Source organism: Aethalodelphis obliquidens, unplaced genomic scaffold (genome assembly GCF_003676395.1).
Source record: "Aethalodelphis obliquidens isolate GAN/ISIS:26980383/991018 unplaced genomic scaffold, ASM367639v1 scaffold48, whole genome shotgun sequence".
Classification (NCBI taxonomy): Eukaryota; Metazoa; Chordata; class Mammalia; order Artiodactyla; family Delphinidae; genus Aethalodelphis; species Aethalodelphis obliquidens.
This window is the reverse complement of record NW_020837992.1, coordinates 799,961-820,374: the sequence shown is the minus strand read 5'-3', so window position 1 is coordinate 820,374 and position 20,414 is coordinate 799,961. Positions and strand designations below refer to the sequence as shown.

The 20,414-nt window shown below is 47.8% G+C and overlaps 1 protein-coding gene across 6 annotated transcripts in view; it reads right to left on the bottom strand.

The window, feature by feature from the left end:
- The window catches only part of ATP2B4 (ATPase plasma membrane Ca2+ transporting 4), a 104,496-nt gene that overhangs the window by 82,076 nt on the left and 2,006 nt on the right, over positions 1-20,414 (bottom strand). The window lies entirely within an intron of this gene.

The window sequence follows — 20,414 nt, the reverse complement described above, 5'->3', positions numbered from 1 at the left end:
TAATTTTTCTTCTTCTTGAACTGAACTATTTCCCTTAGAAGTTGCTTTTGTGGAAGGCCTATTGGTAGAAACCTGGTTTTGTTTGTCTACAAAGGGCCTTATTTTGCCCTCATTCTTGGAAGATTTTCACTGATGACAGAATATTGTGTTAGCAGTTTTTTGCTTCAGAACTTTGAAGATATTATTCCACTATCTCCTCGCTTTTACTGTTGAGGTTGAAAAATCTGTTGTCAGTCTAATTGTCATTCCCTTGAAGATAATTTATCTTTTGGGTTACTTTAAAATTATCTCTGGTGTTTCGTAGTTTCATTATTGTGTGTCTAATGGTGAATTTTATTTGTCCCTCTTGGGATTCATTAGGCCTCACAAATATAATGATTATACTTCATCAATTCTTTTTTTTTTTTTTTTTTTTACTTCATCAATTCTTGACCACTGCTGCTTTAAACATTGTCATACTCCTATTTTCTCTATTATCTCAGTATGGAGCATTAATTAAGTGTATATCGGGATCTTTTTACTCTATTCCTGGGGTGGGGAAACTATATAACCTGGGCCAAATCTAGCTTGCTGCCTGTTTTTGTAAATAAAGCTTTATTGGCACACAGCCACATCCATTCATTTATATATTGTCTGTGACTGATTTCATGTTTCAACAGCAGAGTTGAGTAGTTATGACAGAGACCATATGGGCCACAAAGCCTAAAATATTTACTATGTGGCCAATCTCTGATCTATTTTCTATGCCCCTATACCTCTTCCACATTTTCCATCTTCATCTCTTCCATCTTCATTGTCTATAATTACTCAGAAATATCTTACAACTCGTTAATTTTATCTTTAGCTGCAAAATACTACTTTAAGCTATTCATTGAAATTTTAATTTCTTTTATTGTATTTTTTTCATTTTTAGAAGTTCTCTCTGGATATCTGCCTGGTCAATTGAGTTTCCTGTCCCTACATCATTCTTTCAATACCCTCCTATTTCTTTTAACATATTAAATATATTAAAAATTTTTCTATATCCAATAACTCCAATGTCTGCAATTTTTGTGGGTCTGATCTGTGAAGTGTTATTTCTGCTGTTCAACTTCATTGGTAATCAGAGAAATGCCCATTAAGACCACTAAGAGACACTATTTACACCATTCAGTTGGCAAAAATTTGAAAGTCTGATGATACCAGGCCCTTGAGAGGACATAGACCAACAGCATCTCTTACACTTTACTGGTAGAGGCAGAAGCACTACAAACATATTGGGAACAATCTGTCATTATCTTATAAAGCTGAATGTTCACATACTAAGACCTAGCAATTCCCTTCTGAGCCTGATACCTAGGAGTGACTTGCAGAGGAAAGCATGAACAGGAAAGTTTGTGGTAGTACTGTTCATTATGGTGAAAAAGGGAGATAGCTTCGCTAATGGAATATTACATAACAGTGAAAATGAATGAACTGCAGCTACACTCAACAGGGATGAATCTTAGTATTATAATATTGAATGAAAATAAGCAAGCCCCAGAAGACTGTACACAGTATATATTTTTAATAAAGAATATGAAGTAAGATTAAATAATATATTTGTTTAGGCGTACATATGTTTATCCAAAGAATGGTAAACACAAAATTCTGGATAGTGGTTGGGATGGGTGATGAGGTAGGGGGATAGCATAGAAAGGGATTACAGGTGGATGCAAAATATGGTAGTGATCTCATTTTTGGATTGGGTGGTGAGTTTAGGTGTCTTTAACAGGTTATTAAAATACACTAATAACCTATATAAATAAGTAGCAAAAGAGAGACATACATAAACCAGTGAAGAATATGTACCATGAAACATCCATTTTTGTGCACCAGAGAAATAAAAGGAAGAAAAAGATAGAGCTAGAGATCAGAGAGAGAAGAAAGAAAAATGTTTCCAGTATTTCCGCCAGCAACATTTTTTAATCCGCATGATCAAAGTCATGGATCTTAACCAAAAGTTAAGTTAGCAAGACTCTTTTAGATAAGACTTTCTGTTGTCGACTTCACGGTCTAAAGTTGCCATTTAACAACAGTCAATGTACTGCATTTGACCATGTTAGCTAGTAACATATCAACCAATTTAGAAATTCTGATTTTGGGCGTGGTGAGGGGGTGGGCTGGGCGCGGTGTTGGGTAGACGTGGGGGTAAAGGGAAGCAGGGCAGAGGGCTGGTTTGCATTATTCCTCTAGAGACCAGAGAGCCAGAAGGCGGGAGGGGCACAGAAGGAAGGTGGGAGGGAGAAGTCGGCAGTGACCTGGTCCCCCCCTTTGGGTGGGGAGAGGTGAAAGACAGGCATTTCATTTCACAATGGAGGGAGACAGCAACTGGGGGCAGAGGCCTAAGCGCCAGTCTCCTCTTGGATCCAAAGTGAAATAGCTCGGGGAGAACCCCCACCCCTTCCCGCCGAGACTTCCTGGGTCCTCTTGCTGCCACCAACCCCACCCAGACAAGGAGCTCTATGCAGGCTCTAGGCGCGGGAGGCCAGCGATGAGCTCTCGAGCCTCCCGCCAGCACGAAATCCTCGGCCCAGCCTCCACACGCTGCCTCGCCGGCCTCTGTACGGTAGGCGGGCGGAGACCCAGGGTAGCAGCTGTGCCGCCGTAGCTCCCCGGGCCTCCCTTTCCGCTCGCTGGGCCGGTCTAGTCCTCGCCCTCGCCCTGGCCCGGGGCGGCCGGGTTCCGACGTGTCGCAGCTCGGCTCCCAACGCGCCCGGGCTGGCCACGGCAGCAGCTGGGGCAGCAAATGCCTCGGCCCTTTCCAAGTCTGGCTCTGCACCAAAGCCCGGGAGAAGGCGGGCGCCTCCACCCCTCCGCCCCGCGATTGCTCAGAGGAGGCAGTGACTCACCGCGCCGTCAGGCCCGGCAGCCCCCGATCCTCCCCCAGGACTCTAGTCCTCTCCGTGCCACACCCCGGGGAGGAATCTCCACCTTTCAGCCTCAGGAACCCTTCCAGGTCTCACCCCGCCCTTCACCTAGCCTCCCTAAACACTCAAGAGCTCAACCCTGCGCTTTCAATGACTCAGCCGGCTGCTCAGCACAGTTGATCCTCCAGAGAGCCCTGTCCCGGCGCTGCTGTGACCGCTGGGCGCAGGGCCGAGTTCCCCACTCTGCCCAGCACGCCCGCTTCACGAATGTTGATTATCGGCGGCTGCATGATGTCAGAGGACAGGGACAAATACTGGGGTGCTTCTAGATGTTAGCATCCCAGTGGAAGGGAAGGCTGTGGCAAATCTGAGAGCCTTTGACACAGGACACTATGGTGTGTATGCAGAGTGCATGATCTCTTCAGTCCTCACTCCTCCACACTGGGATGAGGGAGAGGTAAAACTGGAGGGCACCCCACACATGTGGGGAACCTGAGCCCTAGAGTAGAGTGTGACCTGGTCAGGGTACAAGTGGGGACTGTGTGGATTCCCTGCACTCAATTTTTCTCGTCTGTAAAATTGAGGGAGTTGAGTGATAGCCCCTTCCAATTCTGATATAATAGGATTCTAGGATTTGTAGCCTTAAACACTGGTTCATCTTGACATCCTCAGGAACACCTCTGAGCTCTAACAGCGTACTTTCACACATGTATAGTGCTTTTAACTTCTCAGAATACTTCTATTTAGATTCTACACTCTCCCCCTAGATTATCTATTAACAGTTCTCATGGTTAGAAACAAATGACAAATGAGGAAACCTCAGTTCAGAGGTTAAGGGGTTTGCTCAAGGTCGTGCTGTTAGCTAGTGGCATGGTCAAGAGTGGAACTCCATTAAGGGGCTCTTTTTAGTGCCTCTAGAGTTCCAGCTTTTTTATCTACTTTGAGCAAACCATTCACACTTGCTGGGTCTCACCCTCCATCTACAGCATGGAGAGAACCCACCCTACCTAAGAAAGAGGGCTCAAATTTTAGATGAGCTGGAGAAAAGGCCTTCCAAACCTCAGAGGAGTCACATGAGTGAGGAGGGGCTTCCCCACTCAAGAATCTTCGTTGTACAAAGTACTTTTACACCCACTGTCTCATATGATTCTTGTAATGATCCTGTAAGGTATTCAGAATTATATTATCTGATATTTTAAGGAGAATGAAAAGGCTGAAGTTTAGCAGTTGGGTGACACCTGCAGTGATAACACCCAGTCTGTTATCTTCCTGTGTTATGGCAGGAGTTTCTGGAGTAACTAGTATAATAACAAAGATTCCTCTATTTTATGATGGAAACCAAAGCATCTCCCTCCATCTTCCTCATCTATCTCCCTAAGATGGCCTAGGAAGGAGGAAGGTACAGGGATGAAACCTCCCTAGGAAGGAGGAAAGTGCGAAGGTGAAACCTCCCTGTGGGCCAGGGCACAAAGTGGTGGAAGGCTTCCCCAGAGTCACATAGGGAGGTGGCACCAGCTCGTGGATGAACCCAAGACTTCATGTCCCACCCCTTGAGCCTGCACTGAACAAGTGCCAACATTCTTCAGATAAGCCTATATCCATCATGGTGGTCACCAAGACTCTTTGTCACTCTCAAATGTATAATTGCTGGTTCGTGCAACCTCTAAGAGGCTGACACCTTAGGCTTTCATTCCAAAGCATCCTAACTGTTGAGGGGTGTTGAGCTGCCTACCAAAAGCACAGGGACTTTCTGTCTCCATCATATGCACTTGACCTCGTCTTTGTCCCCAGCCCTACGTTTGCTAATTTTGGTGGTGGTGGCAGCCTCTTGCTCTTCCTAACTCCTTTCTCTCTGCCCCTCCTTGATCTAGTCCTCGATGATTATTTAAAAGACAAAAACAAAAACATTTCTTTTCTTTAAAAATATAGCCCAAGATGGGACCTCCCTGGTGGCACAGTGGTTAAGAATCTGCCTGCCAATGCAGGGGACACAGGTTGGATCCCTGGTCCAGGAAGCTCCCACATGCCGTGGAGCAACTAAGCCTTGCGCCACAACTACTGGGTCTGTGCTCTAGAGCCCATGAGCCACAACTACTGAGCCCTTGTGCCATAACTACTGAAGCCTGCACACCCTAGAGCCCACGTGCCGCAACTACTGAGCCCGCATGCCTAGAGCCCATGCTCTGCAACAAGAGAAGCTACCACAACGAGAAGCCCGTGCACCACAACTAGAGAAAGCCCGTGCACAGCAATGAAGACCCAACACAGCCAAAAATAAATAAAAATTTAAAAAATAATTGAAAAAATAATAATTAAAAAATATATGCAGCCCAAGATAAAATATACTAGGCCTCTTCCACACATACCCATTTAAGAGAAAGAAGGCAGGAAAGCCATGTGGTTCTTTCCAACCAGGGGCTAATGTGAGAGCAGGAGGAGCCAGCCTCTCTGCCATTAATGAGTAATTCCACTCACAGGTGTAAAAGCCACTTTACATTACAGGGGCTTGATTTAGGGCGTTCCACATCTTCTTCCAGAGAGCCCGGCCCTTAACGGAGCCTGTGTAAAAGCCACTTTACATTTTTAACTCTCACTTCAAACACAAGTTGGCCTGGACCCTCATGTGGGATCCAGACACACAGAGGGAAAGAATTTTCAAAGGCAATTCAAGAATTCCAAGCTTTCTCCCCTCTCTGATCTCTTCATCCCAGGTTCAGACCCCTGTGCCCCACCCAGGTTGGCTCCAGACTGTCAACTTTCAAGGCAAAGGGTGCAGGCAACAGTATCTTTATTTCCCTTCCAAAATCACATCAACCTTTCGCCTCAGGTTGCCTGATATATTATTTGATTCCATGGACCTTTTTTTTTTTTTTTTCCGGTATGTGGACCTCTCACTGTTGTGGCCTCTCCCGCTGCAGAGCACAGGCTCTGGATGCGCAGGCCCAATGGCCATGGCTCATGGGCCCAGCCGCTCCACGGCATGTGGGATCCTCCCGGACCGGGGCACGAACCCGTGTACCCCGCGTTGGCAGGCGGACTCTCAACCACTGCGCCACCAGGGAAGCCCATGGACCATATTTTTAACTGACTTGTGGCCAGTTTCTTAGGATGTAGGAAAATGCTCATGACTTAGTATTGGGTAAGAAAAAATTTGAATCAGAAACTTGATATTCAATGTAGTCCCAATTTTGTTTTAAAAATGTTTAGTCACCTCACCTACATATATAAAAGAATAAAAGAGAATACACCAAAATGTTAACAATTATCTCTGGACTTATGCAAGTCTTACTTATCCCTTAAGAAAAGCATGCAAACCAGAAAGTACGAAAAACAGATTCTGTGAGTGGGTATGCAGGGGATGTTCTGCCTGCTTAGGGTAAGAGAGAGGCAGAGTTGCCTAGGGCTTAGACAGGATAACTAAGGAGCTGAGTAAGAAACAGTCCTGACTTACACTGGGGCACGAGTTAGCTTCCAGTTAGACGAGGGACTTTGGGATTGGCCAGCCTTGCGGAGCTCTGAAGTACAGCTGTTTACAGCAACAGGTGCATGAGATAAGCTGAGTAAGTTAACAGGAGAACGTGCACTTCACGAATCTGAATACAGCTGGGATCCTGGGTTGCCTCATGTTGTATTTATTCCAATGGTCTGACCTGTTTGTGCCCAAAACACTAGTGAGAGAAGTGAAAAGGGAATTACCGCCATTGCCAGGGTTCTAAGATGGAGCCCCAGCCCTCCTCCCCGCCTTGTAGTGGCCAGGTAAAGTTATACAGAGGCAGCCCCAGGGAGCCTCAAAATCTCCCAGCAGGGGTCCGAGGAAAAGGAAACAGGTGAAGTGGGGACAGCTTCCTCAGACAGGCTTAACAAATCCTGGAGGCCAAGTCCCTAAGCAAAGTCTCCTGGGTCACTGGCTACTGTTTCTTTTCACAACCCAGTCACCAACCTCCCAGGAAGATCCCCCGGTCTCTGCCACCAAGCCCAGCTGAGCTGTTACCCCCTCCTAGGTGCCCTTGCCTCCACCCTTAGAAGTTTTGCTTTCCCCATTCTAGGTCTGCAAATTCAAATGCCTACACAGACCAGGCAGGCACAGAAATGAGTGAAGCAGGCTGAGCATTAGGCAGTAGGCAGCAGGGAGAGGAGGAGTCTGTGGCAAACTAGCAAGCATATGCATGTCTGAATGGGGCGGCAGTTACTTAGTTCCTGCTAACTGTTGCCATGGAAAAAAGGCAGGATTTTTGTCAGACTTCCACTTTTGGAGAAGAGGCAAGAAATCTGGATTTCTATGGAAAATCTTATTTTTAAAATTTGCTAACCAACTCTAAGTAATCTGCAGGGTTGTTTGGGTATGAGGAGAATTGGGAGTTAGAACATCCCTGCAGTATACTTAGGCCAGACTATTCATTTTGCACCTGAACAAACAGCAGCCCCGATCTATCCCCAAAGTGACAGAGCAACTTTAAGGGTTCAAATTCCACATCTCACAACTTCTAATCTAGAACTCGTTCCTCTAGACCACCCTGCTCGTCACTAGGAGTCCTTCGCAATTATTCAGCATGAGATGATGAAGTGTTGAACAGGGATGGTGACCCTGGGAAGAAGAAACGTAAACTCTGCTGTGATCTTGACTCTAGTTTACAGAAACATTTCTATTTGTTTATTCAGTCATTCATCCATCCAACGTTTACTGATGATCATTCCTTGAACCAAGAGCTGTGCTAAACACTGGCTAAACAGAGCTAACGAAGGCACCACTCCTCCCTTCAAGCAGCTCATAGGCTGTGTGTGGGCCCGGCTGATGCTGTAGCCAGAGCCACAAAAGTTGACACGTCCCGGCAACCACACTGCCATAGGCCTGCTTACACGAACTTGGTTAATACTCACATGCTCACTTCTTCTGAAAGCATCTCCTGTCACTGGATGCCTTCCCTGAGAGACTGGGAGGGGGCTGGAGAATCTCCTCCGCTCCAAGAGAGCCCGGAGCACTTAAGTAATCCATAGGAAGCAGGAGCAAGAACCAACCCTCTCACTGCCAAGCCCCTTCCAGCGCAGGAAGGGCAAGTTCTGGTTCATGCATTACCTTGGCCAAGCTGCCACTTCATACCAGCTAAAGTTTGTGTGGGTGTGTAGTGGGCAGAGAGGAGGAGATCCCAGACTGGGACTCTCCGGCCTGTTTATTTTTTAATATTTATATATTTATTCATTTATTTTTTGCTGCGTTGGGTCTTTGTTGCTGTGTGCAGGCTTTCTCTAGTTGCAGTGAGCGGGGGCTACTCTTTGTTGTGGTGCGTGGGCTTCTCATGGCGGTGGCTTCTCTTGTGGAGCACGGGATGTAGGCTCATGGGCTTCAGTAGTTGTGGCTCGCAGGCTCTAGAACACAGGCTCAGTAGTTGTGGCGCACGGGCTTAGTTGCTCTGTGGCATGTGGGATCTTCCTGGACCAGGGCTCGAACCCGTGTCCCCTGCCTTGGCCGGTGGATTCTTAACCACTGCGCCACCAGGGAAGTCCCCCGGCCTGTTTATTAAGTAGCCTGCTTGAGTCCAGTGGCAGCTGGCAGATGATCTGCATGATAGCAATGGCATCCTTGGGCCACAGCTTCTACAACCAAGTAGAGCACCGTCACCCAGTCTGGCTCCCTGCATCAACAAGAGATTTCCCGGCATGGCTCTTACAGTATACCTCCCGGGGGAGGAATGCAAGCCAGGAGCAAATAAGGTGAGGTGACTGTAGCTTTCCACCTGCCACTCTGCCTTATTTTGCCAGGACTCTTGCTGTGCAAGGATCGAGCACAATCTTGGAACTGGCACTGAGAGGGTAACCTGCCATGCGGAAGCGATGGAGTCCGCAGTCAGTCCCTAAAGCCCTTTGGTGGAAAGTTGCAGGAAGCTGGGGCCTTCTGGGCCTTTCAGTTACCTGGAGACAATGGACTATGACCCTTTTATAAAGGTACTCAGCCCAAAAGTTAGCAGGGAGCAGGTGGGCAGGCTGTGGGATCCACGGAGAAGGAAGGGAGAACTGGAGGGATGGAAGAGGAAAAACTGAAATTCAACGAGGACCTACTATGGGCCAGGTCCTCAGAACACGTAGCACTCTTTGTTAATATGTTATCCTCTTTTTTCAGAGAAAGTTGAGTCCAGTCACGGAAAAACTTGTCCATGGTCACAAGGATGGCAAGGCAGACTTGAACCCAGTTCCGTTTGACTCTCCCAAATCTGGGATTGGGAAGGCTGTCTGGGTGATTGAAGACAGAGGGCATTGCTATAGAGAAGGGCATGCGAAGAGATTCAGGATTTGGTAAACTCTGGATCCTGGGGCTGGAAACCCAATGGAAATTAGCATTATTTTCTCTAGGGACAGAGGAGCTTGGCATCCTATTTCCTGTTCCATTAAGTGTATTTTCCAGTGTTTGGGAAATCTCCTTTCACCTGCTCCCTTCACAGGGCTAAGTGTCTTAGGTCAGATGTACAGGACAGGAGACACAGATGGATATAGGGCCATACTTGCCTTTAGACTCCTTCATGTTGAGGGACTGTTCCTAATGTCTCTCATCAAAGTAGAGTTGAGTAGGGATCAGAGGCAAACCCAGAGGGTTACCCCAGTTATTTCAGTGGCCCATCCTCCAACAGTTAGAATATTACCCTTTTCTCTCTGACCATGGGAAGCCCAGGAGTGCAGAAGATACTAAAACAAAATCCACTCAATGATTTTTTTAATTGAGCACTTACTATATGCCACATACTATTTTAGGTGGGATACATAAGTGAACAAAAAGACTAAGATCTTTGCCCTCATGGAGCATACATTACAGCAGGATCAATGTAAAATATCTTTTTTTTTGGTGAGTCTTGGTTACTAGAAAGGGTCTTAGTGTCAGACAGGCCTGGGTCAAATATCAGCCTAGCCCTAACTTAGCTTACTGAGTGTTAGCTTTCTTATCTATAAAATGAAACAATGACACATTGTAGGGATGTTGTAAGGATAAAAGATAACGCACATAAAATGCTTGGCATATAGCAGAGTTCAAAAATGGTATTCTTATTTCTCCAGGCCCACCTGAACATGCAGACTCTGGGACAATTCACATGCTCTCTTCTTCAGGGGCTGCATTGCAGGGCATCATCTCCATGATGTCCTTAGTGACAGTCCGGTGTGGTAAAGAGCATACTTGGGTTTGCATCTACCTGAGGTCCAGGATTTCCCCTCTAGAAACATCTGCTCCCACCCATAGGCCCTGTTGAAGGGATAGACCTGGGTGGTCATGATTTGATTACTCCACCCTCTCCTCAAGCAGGCCACGGATAACTAGCAGGGGTGGACATTGGACGTGAGCTGGAAATCAGCATCTCTTGACATTTGGATGGAAAAACTGAGTTAATTTACTTTGGAGAGCTAAGCAGGAAGGTCATATCAATTTGGAGATCGAACCTGTTGCTTGGTGAACCACAATGGGTGCTGCGCATGTGGACCAGGAGGCAGAGAAGAGAGTGCTAGCAGCTCCAGAGAAAAGACGCGGTCCACCGGGTGCTGCACTGCCTGCTGCTAATCCTGTGATATTTCTCTGTAACCTCCTAAAGCCCCCTTTTACTTGTGCTTCTTTGGGTTGGTTCTGTTCTGCAAACAGATGATGTCTAAGACAAATCCAGTACCTGTCTCAGAAGGTGGTTATTGTGACATAATTTGAAATCAGCGTATTTACTCGACATTCAATAAATGCTGTCGAATCTCTCCCTGTTCTTGTCAACCACTCAGTCATTCAGCAATGGAAAGAGGAAATTCAGAAATGGCCTACAGTTGGGTTGGACCTCAGCCTGTGTTTTATGAACATCTTTACTAATCTGTAAAATGAAGATAATACTAGTATTACTTTATTGTCTGCTAAGGATATTAAATGATGGGACTTCCCTGGTGGCGCAGTGGTTAAGAATCCGCCTGCCAATGCAGGGGACACAGGTTCGAGCCCTGGTTCAGGAAGCTCCCACATGCCGTGGAGCAACTAAGTGCCTGAGCCACAACTACAGAGCCTGCGCTCTAGAGCCCGTGAGCCACAACTACTGAAGCCCACGTGCTTAGAGCCCGTGCTCCGCAACAAAGAGTAGCCACCACAATGAGAAGCCTGCGCACAGCAACTAGAAAAAGCCCGTGCACAGCAACGAAGACCCAACGCAGCCAAAATAAATAAATAAATTTTTAAAAAAGAATATTAAATGAGATAATCCAAATTTAATACCTAGCACATAATGGATGTTAGCTCAGACTATTACTTCTACTGTTGGTATTATTTAAGATGCAACAAGTGTTGTTTTAGATCTTGATCTAGGCAAGGAGAGAAGACACGGTAAGAGCAGAATCTGGAGTGGACAGTGAGAGATCAGAGAAGGATGTGCTGGCAAGTGGCGTCAAACGACTGGGCAGTAGAGGGGACTGAAATGCGAACCGGAAAATGAGAAGGGGGCCACTGGAATAATAAGCCTTACATACATCCAGCACTTCAGCGTTTACCCAATGCTGTCATCCACTGTATCTCATTTGTCCATCACAACACTCTATAGGGTAGATAAGGAAAGGTGGTATTATATACACGTTATAGATGGGAAAACTGAGGTTCAATAAAGATGTGTATAACATGTATCAACTGAATCTAAATCCACTCTTTTATCCTTCAATATCACAAGTAGGGTGGAAGGGCTGAAATGAGACGTAAGGATTGGAGGAGAAACTGGAGGATTTCTCTTGAAGTTCATTTTCATTCCGAGGTTCCATTCAGATGGAACTCTGCACATCCCGGCAACAGAACGTCTCTGCCCCATCAGATTCTGAGAACATAAGCAGGGGGTTACAAAGTCAGATGACACTGGGATGCCAGCCCAAGGACTGGGTATACCAGGCTGCAGAAACACCCAGCTCCAGCACCAGGCCCTGGCCCAGAACGCAAAGGACAAGGGCAAGTCCTTCATCATCAGGCCACAGGCTCACTGGTAACACAGAGGTGCCTCTCCCAGCTCAATCCTTCACGGAATCTAGGCCTTATCTTCCTGAGTTTGGGAGTTACAGGTATTCTCCAAGAACACAAATGCAAGTTCTCTGGAACACTGCTACAATCAGAGTTTGCTGTGGGCGCCCAGGCTCAGGACACTTGTCCTTGAGCTGAAAGTAGGTGATTTTTAGTCCTTCCCTGCCTTCCGGACGCCACTTCTCTCCAAATACTAACACAGCGCCTGGCACACAGTTTGTGCTTACTTTGTGTTTGTTGAATGAACAAATAAATAAATAAACGAGCAAATGAGTGACAGATTGGCTCTGGCAATAAAATCGATCTGTGCTGTCCCATTACAGTGGCTCAACCTTGCTGATTCTTAGCCCCAAAATCAGAGCTCCCAGCCCACCTGGGTTAGTCAGCTGCCAGGGAAGAAGTGAAGGTCAGAGTGCTTCCCCTCCACACTCCTTCCGAGAGGCCACATCCTGAGAAAAGGGCTGGGCTGGGGACACCGAGGCAGAAGGAGGTCCTTTTCCAGGACTTCTGCTTCCCCTCTCCATTATCCTGCCTCTCCCAGCTCAAGGCCCAGCTGCCTGGGAGGGGCTGTGGAAGAAAACCAGGTCCATCAGGAGATACACAGTGATAAGGGTGGTGCCAAAAGTGCTTCTCCTTTGCATATTCTCTAGTCCTAATGACCTTAATTGTCAATAATAGCAATCACAGCACAGCACTTTTATGGTTTCTAGCATCTTTCTTCCAAAAAGCTTCTAGCACATGACCTCATCGTGTCACACGTCATCCTAAGAGGGGCTGGAATAATTCTCCCAGTTACGTGGGTAGAGAAATCGGGTACCAACGTGGTTTGGTGTTGATCTGGCTCATGCAGTGATGCACTGAGGGGCTCAGGGGCCCAGTCACTGACTTGGAGTGGGGAGAACTGGGCTTGGCCTCCAACTAGTCTGGTGTCCTTGGGCAAGTCTCTAGTTTTCAGTTTTCTCACTGCGATAAAGGGAAATTGGACCATTTCTCCAACTCTATCCATCTCAAATGCCTGGCTCAATAAAATGAGCTACCCCCCCAGCCCAAAGCCTGGTGACTGACCTCCCCTGTACCAAGGTCAGAAAGCCCCTGGAAGTTTGGATGCCGGCTCTGCCTATCCTAGCATCCTAACAGATGTCCTATGAGTGCTCCCCACAAAGAAGGTTGTAGTACAGGCAGGGGAGAAAACATCAAAATTCACCCTAATGGTCCATGAGCACCAGGAGAGTAGGCAGGCAGCAGGCTGCTGCTGAGGCCAGATGCCATCCTGCTTGAGACCCAGGTGCTGGCTCAGACAGAGGGCTGGAGGCATTTCAGCAGGAGGGAGCAGACAGCCTCCCTCACCTGCCAGAGCATCCGGCTCTCCACGACGGCTGAGTGTCCTCAGCCAGATGCAGCAGCACAACCCTTCCTCCCATCTACCCCCACCCCCATCTTCTCCTTCATCAAAGCTATTTTCTCTCCTCATTCAAATCCTGTTTGGCAATCACCTCCCCCAAGAATAATTTTCAGGTGAGCCCTGCCAAATTCTGGTCCCCACATTCCCTCTAATACCCCTTCAGCTCCCGTATCACTGTGCCAGATGAGGCTTCAAGTGTGTGTCCCCGCTGTTGTCTGCCACTAGAGGGGGGAGAAATTAGATGGATATTTCCTATTTCTTCCTTTCTTAGTTTCCTCCATTCTCAATTCCCAAGATATGAAGCAGGGCATTCAGGGCACAGGAATAGTGGACTATAGATGGGCAGCACTCTCCTCTCTACCCATGGGCAGCTGCCCTGGCCAGTTACCAGAAATGCTAATGCTGAAATCTCAACCAAAGTCTGGACAAGGGCTCGGCCAATGTGTCTACCTCCAGGACCAAAAGTCTGGATTGAGAGAGAGGTAGGACAGACCGGCCTAGCAACTGGTGGCTTTACCCAAATTTCTCCAAACCCAATCCATTGTTCAGATGAAAATCTCATCTCTCCATCCCATGGCACTGACTGTAGTTCCTGATTTCCAATATCTAATAATATTAATATTATGTTGAATCATATTAAATTGCCTTTTATAGGTTAAAAGCGGTTGCAAACTGGCAATTTCATATGGTTGGACCTAATAACTCTTTGTGGGGGGGATCATTTTCCTTAGGAGATAGTATACTACCTGAAGGCTTAGATTTCTGTATCTCTAGCTAATCTTTCTTTCTCTAGCTTAGGACATAGCAGAATCGTGGCCTTAGAAGGTGTTGAGTAGGTACTCAATTGAACTTACAGACAGGTGGAGATGGGGACTCTGAGAACCTGTTCTAGTCCCAAAACTTGAGGGTGTGGCTGTCCACAAGGCAGATCTTTTTAGGTCTCCTTATGTCTGGTCATCCTGGGAAGAAGGATGGAACTTAGCTACAGGCTGTTACATTGTGCTAGACTACGATAAAGAGCTTGGTTTGGGTGTTGAGAGTTTTGCCTCTTTGTAGAAAAAGAGAATCTTGAATCAGAAATGCCTTTTTGGGACTTCCCTGGTGGTGCGGTGGTTAAGAATCCGCCTGCCAATGCAGGAGACACGGGTTTGAGCCCTGGTCCGGGAAGATCCCACATGCCTCGGAGCAACTAAGCCTGTGTGCCACAACTACTGAGCCTGCGCTCTAGAGCCCTCGAGCCACAACTACTGAAGCCCACGTGCCTAGAGCCCGTGCTCCGCAACAAGAGAAGCCACGGTGATGAGAAGCCCACGAACCACAACGAAGAGTAGCCCCTGCTCACCACAACGAGATAAAGCACGCACGCAGCAACAAAGACCTAACGCAGCCAAAAACATAAAAAATAATAAATAAATAAATTAAAAAAAAAAAAAAGAAATGTCTATTTGTCCAAGCTTGGTTTCAATTTATAGTGGGGGAGACGAAGGCCCAGAGACATCACCTGACTCTGTCAAGGTCACACAGTAGTCAAAAGCCCAGATCACCAGTTTTCTTTTTTTTTAAATAAATTTATTTTATTCATTTTATTTATTTATTGGCTGCATTGGGTCTTCATTGCTGTGCGTGGGCTTTCTCTAGTAGTGGGGGCCACACTTCGTTGTGGCATGCGGGCTTCTCATTGCGGTGGCTTCTCTTACTGTGGAGCACAGGCTCTAGGCGCGTGGGCTTCAGTAGTTATGGCACACGGGCTCAGTAGTTGTAGCTCACAGGCTCTAGAGCACAGGCTCAGTAGTTGTGGCTGGCTCAAGGGCTTAGTTGCTCCATGGCATGTGGGATCTTCCTGGACCAGGGCTCGAACCGGTGCTCCCTGCATTGGCAGGCGGATTCTTTTTTTTTTTTTTTTTTTTTTTTTTGCGGTACATGGGCCTCTCACTGTTGTGGCCTCTCCCGTTGCGGAGCACAGGCTCCAGACACGCAGGCTCAGCGGCCATGGCTCACGGGCCCAGCCGCTCCGCGGCATGTGGGATCTTCCCGGACCGGGGCATGAACCCGTGTCCCCTGCATCGGCAGGTGGACTCTCAACCACTGCGCCACCGGGGAAGTCCCATGATCACCAGTTTTCTGACTCCCAGTCCCATGTTCTTCTGGCAGGCCTGGCAGCGCGTGAGAACAAACTCCTCCCTGTCTGCCCCCCTTCAACTTCCTGGCTTCTGCTCTTTCAGCCTCCCTCAGCAAGACAGAAGGTGAATTGACTAAAGGATCAAGAGCCCTCTGCTACATGAAAAAAACACTGAGTCACACAGAGCCTTAGTCCCAAGCTTTTCAGGGAGAAAAGAGAGGGGGAGAGAGAGATACACCTCCTGGAAACCTGATATCTCTCCAGAGCTAGCACCAGGCTGAAAAGGCAGTGGTGGACAGCACAGTAATTTGGGTCAGTGACAGTGCAGCTGCTATGCAGGCTCCAGCAAGGGAGGACCTAGGAGCCCTTGCTTAGCCCACACATGAAGGCTCAGGGCAGGCACAGCTGGCTTCTCTCAGAAGCACCTCATTATAGAATTCAGAAGGGATGTGAAAGGTTGGTCAGAAACAACTTTTGGACTGTTGGTGGATTCCTCCTCTTACAATTGGGGACCCTCCTCAGAAGGCAGGTGGGTGATTCTGGAAGCCCTCAAACCGCAGGCTTCCTCAGCTGGCCCATGGCATTGTGGGGAAGTGCCTGCTTCCACCCATTGCTCCTGGCCCGCCCAGCTGCCCAGCCCATTGTGCCCCACCCACTCCCACCCAGAAAGAAAAGCCTGATGTTGACAGCAGTGAGAGTGAAAACAAAGACTCCCCAGGGAGGGTGGCGAGCGAGCTGGGGTGGGGGGGGTGCTAGAGAGCTCAGAAAATATGCCCCGTTTGGTCAGTCGGTCCGGAGTCAGGGCAATGAGTGAGGGCAGTCTAGGAATCTGGGAGTCCTTCCTAGCATGTACTTCTCTCCATACCTTGGTATTAGGAAACATTTCAAATTTGAAACGTTGAAAAAAATAGTACAATAAACAACTCCATACCCTTCAGTTAGATTCACCAATTGTTAGCATCTTGTATGCCCTCTCTTGAGGTATATATATACATTTTTTGCTGAACCATTTGAAAACCACTTGCAGACACTGTGCCCTTGAATACTTTTTCATAAAGATATTCTCCTATAAAACCATTGTCATGACCACTAGCACACCTTTAAAGATTAACAAAAATTACATGTCATCTAATATCTATATTAAAAATTTCCCAATTGTCCCAGAATGTCTTTTATGGTCTTTTTTTTTTTGACCCAAGATCCAATTAAGGTTTCTGCATTGCATTTGGCTATAACATCTCTTTAGTTTCTTTAAATCTAGACTGGTTTCCACCTCCCCACCCTTTTCCCCAAACACATAATTTTAATGTTATTTTTTAATGAATTCACTTTTTTGAAGTCTCAGTTATCATGTAGGATGGCTCTCATTCTACCCCAGCAGACGCTTTTTTTGCTTTTTTTTTGTTTTTTGGTTGATAACATCCAGAGATGCCTGCTTTATTTCTTACTAGGTGATGGCGTTTCAGGCTGATGACATCAAATAAGTCTAATTACCAACTAATTTTGTACCTCTGAACACCTATGAGATTAGCTAAAACACTACCCCCCCCCCAAAAAAAAACTGACCATACTAAGTGCTTGTAAGGATGTAGAGCAAATGGAATTCTCATGCAGTGTTGGTTCAAAATGGTGCAGCCACTTTGGAAAACAGTCTGGCAGGTTCTTATAAATTATAACCCTAAAGAAGTGAACGATGTTCTCACAAAAACCTGAATCCAATGTTTATAGCGAATTTATTCACAATCTCCAAAAATCTGGACACAACCCAAACGTCCTTCAACTAGGGAATGGATAAACAACCTGAAACAATGGACCACTACTCAGTAATAAAAAGGAACACACTCCTGAGACACACAAGAACATGGGAACCTCTGAACTGTGTCATGCTGAGTGCAAGTCAGACACAAAAGACCACATCCTGTGCAATTCCATCGATAGGACATTCGGAAAAGGCAAACACCGTGGTTCAGTATCTCATGGCGGTGCTGATTATATGATGATCACTTTTGTCCAAACTCATAGAACTGGACACCAAAAAGTGTGACTTTTACCACACAGGAATGGTTAAAAAGTGAATAAATTTGTTAGAAGGGTATTTAAAGAAAAATATTGTAAGGCTATTACAAATATGTCTTAAAGAATCACCTTGTGCACACATCTTTTTGTATTTGTGAATGTGCATTTTCTGGATGAATTTCTAGAAATAGGATTGCTGGGTAAATGCATATGTTGTTTTGTTAGATGTTGCTAACTTGCTCTCCATAGGGGCCGTACTAATTTGTACCCCTGACATTGATTTTGCAACCTAGGTGGAAGATCATAGCAAGATGCTAGGAAGTGTTCTGAGCTGAGAGTTACCCTGAGCTTACCTAAGAGTCCTTAAGCTCCCCACCAATAAACACAATACCCCAAGCTCCTTCTGCCCTAGCGATCCGGCAAGAAGGCAAAAGCAAAGGAATCTCACTGATTTCATTGCTGTCCATCTCCCTGAGTTATCCCAAAGATTTTTCTACTTAACTTGGGAAAACAGAGCAGAGAGAAATGATGAGGCAGAAGGCTGTAGCCAGAGAAGAACTAGAGTGAGGAGAGTCCAAATAGAGGGAGGGACCCTCGGCCCTTGACACTTACGTTCTCACCTCCCTTTTCTCTCCTTTGGTGTCTCTGCTACCCCCTCTCCCAACGCAAATTGCCTCCAAAAGCTCCTCCCCTGACTGGGAGTCCTTGGCTCTGGTTCTAACTAGGTCCTGCCTGGTTTCCCTCCTCAGCCCGCGTTTATGTGGGCTGAACACAGAGGACTGGCTTAAGGTGGAGGCAGAAGTCCCTGTCATTTCTGTTTTAACACGTGCAGAGGAAATAAGTCAGTGGAACAAGAATGGCTCATACAAGGGAAAGAGGAAAGAGGAGACAAAGAGAGATGCTGGGAGAGGAAGCAGAGTACAAAACATTCCACGCAACCCTTTTGGACTCCAGCCCCGGGGGGGGGGGGCCAGCTTTATTCCTCTGACCCATTCTACAGAAGGGGGAAATGAGTGGGGAAAGGATGTCATCCCAGTTGACTCTGCCCAGATGTTCTCCTTCCTTGTGACCCAGAGACCTGGCCTTTCTCATCCCTCCCTCCTTCTCACCTCTATCCACCAAATAGCAATCAGAGATGACAGAAGTCAATGCATGCATGTCTGAGGAGCAAGGAACTGGCTGGGAAGAGAGCCCTATCTCAGGGTAGGCTGGGGGGAAGAGGTCAGAGGGCAGGAAGAATTACTCTGGGAAGGCAGCGAGGCCTAGGGTAGGGCATTCCTCTTCAAAGTCAAACCAAATACCTGTGTCAACCTAAGCCAAACGTGATTCTTAAGGTCCTGGGACCAAGAATGAACAACCTCCTTTCCTCCCTCCAAGGCTTTGGTGGATCTGGAATGGGCAGGCCTTATCCCTCTCTCTGGGTGCTGGGTCCAAGGCCAGGATAATAGAAAAAAAGAGAAAAGGGCTCATGGGGGTTGCTGAGAGAAGTTAAATTCTTGAATAAGAGGCAGTTTCCTGTGTAATATTTGAATTGCTGGGTCGGTGTTGGGCTGAGTGGCCCAGGACCCCTCTTCTTTTCAAGAGGCTGCGGTCAGAGTGGGAAAGAGTAAGGCTCCCCCTTCCCATTGCTCAGGGACCTCTGCCCCTCCCCCACACCACCTGACGACTTCTGGCGCTCACACCTCAGGCAAACTGCGCCAGTTCTGCCCCTAACTGCGCCCTCCCATTTTGACTTTCTTCTGACACCAAAAGCCGTAGAAATCCCACAAATCTGACTCAGCACTCCCTCCCACCATTACTGCGGGAGCAAGCTTTCCACCTTGCAGGGGGGAAACCGAAGACCACAGGGCAAGCTAGGAGTCAGCCCGAATGAGGTGGATCCCCAGATCTGCTGATTCCCAGACTCCCCCAAAATGCCACCTCCTTCTTCCAACATTGACCAAGCGCCTAGGTGCTAGGAATCCTAGAGGTAAAAACGAGCTGTGTTCCTTCGAGTTGACCTTGAATCCAGCCAGGGACACGGAGATGGTAACTGGGAGTGGAAGGAACCGAGGCTCAGCACGGCCCCAGAGGCAGGTAACCTCCGCTCCAGCTCTGAGCGCCCGGTGCAAGGAGTACTCAGATTCCCGCAGAGCCCGAGGGTGGAGCGGCGCTGCAGGAGTGGCTGCGACCGGGCGTGGCCGCAGAGCCGCCGAGGGGAGGGGGCCGAGGGTGTGAGGCGGCACCGACCCCGCCCCGCGGCCCCGGCGGGAAGGGAGGGGGCTGCGGGGAGTTCCCCCCCGCCGCCCCACCCACCCACGACTCCAGGCCACGGGACAGGCGCCTCGGCGCGCGCTCTGCTTCTCAAGAAGTTCTTCCGAGCCTACCAGAATCTACCCCTAGTCAGAGCACTGAAAACGGGAAGGTCGGCTGCAGGAACGGTGGGATTATGGGCTCCCAGAATGGGAGGGCGCAAGCAGTGGGGTGGCGGGCGGTGTGATTTCGGGGTTTGTACCTCTGCAAGATGGTGGCAGGGAGGATGGGGCTCCCGGGCAGAAGCAAAGAAATAGGTTCTCCTCCCTGGCTTTCTACAGAACCAAGGCATGGATCCTGTCATGGGTCCCCTGCCCACTGGGTAAGGCCTCATTCCCATCTCCAGCAGAATCTAGGGAGAGACGAGCTGTCTGTCCTTGGGTGCAGGCGGATCAGTCATCCAAAACCTCAGGATGAAAACTGGTTCCTGTTGCTTCCCGGCCCCCATTTCTGCTATCCTCCAATTCTTTTGCTTCCTTCTTTCCAGTTTCTAACCTCTTGCCTTTACCACTCTTCCAGCCAAACTAGCTGGGACAGGGGGCAGGTGCTTCTTTCCCACGCACAACACCCCCCTCCCCAGCTTCGGTACAGGACCCACCCCATAGAGCACCCTTTTACCCCCTCCCAGAGTCAGCTTCCCAGGCCACCACCCCTAGCCAACCAGAGAGGGAACCCAGCTCCACAACTCTTCCT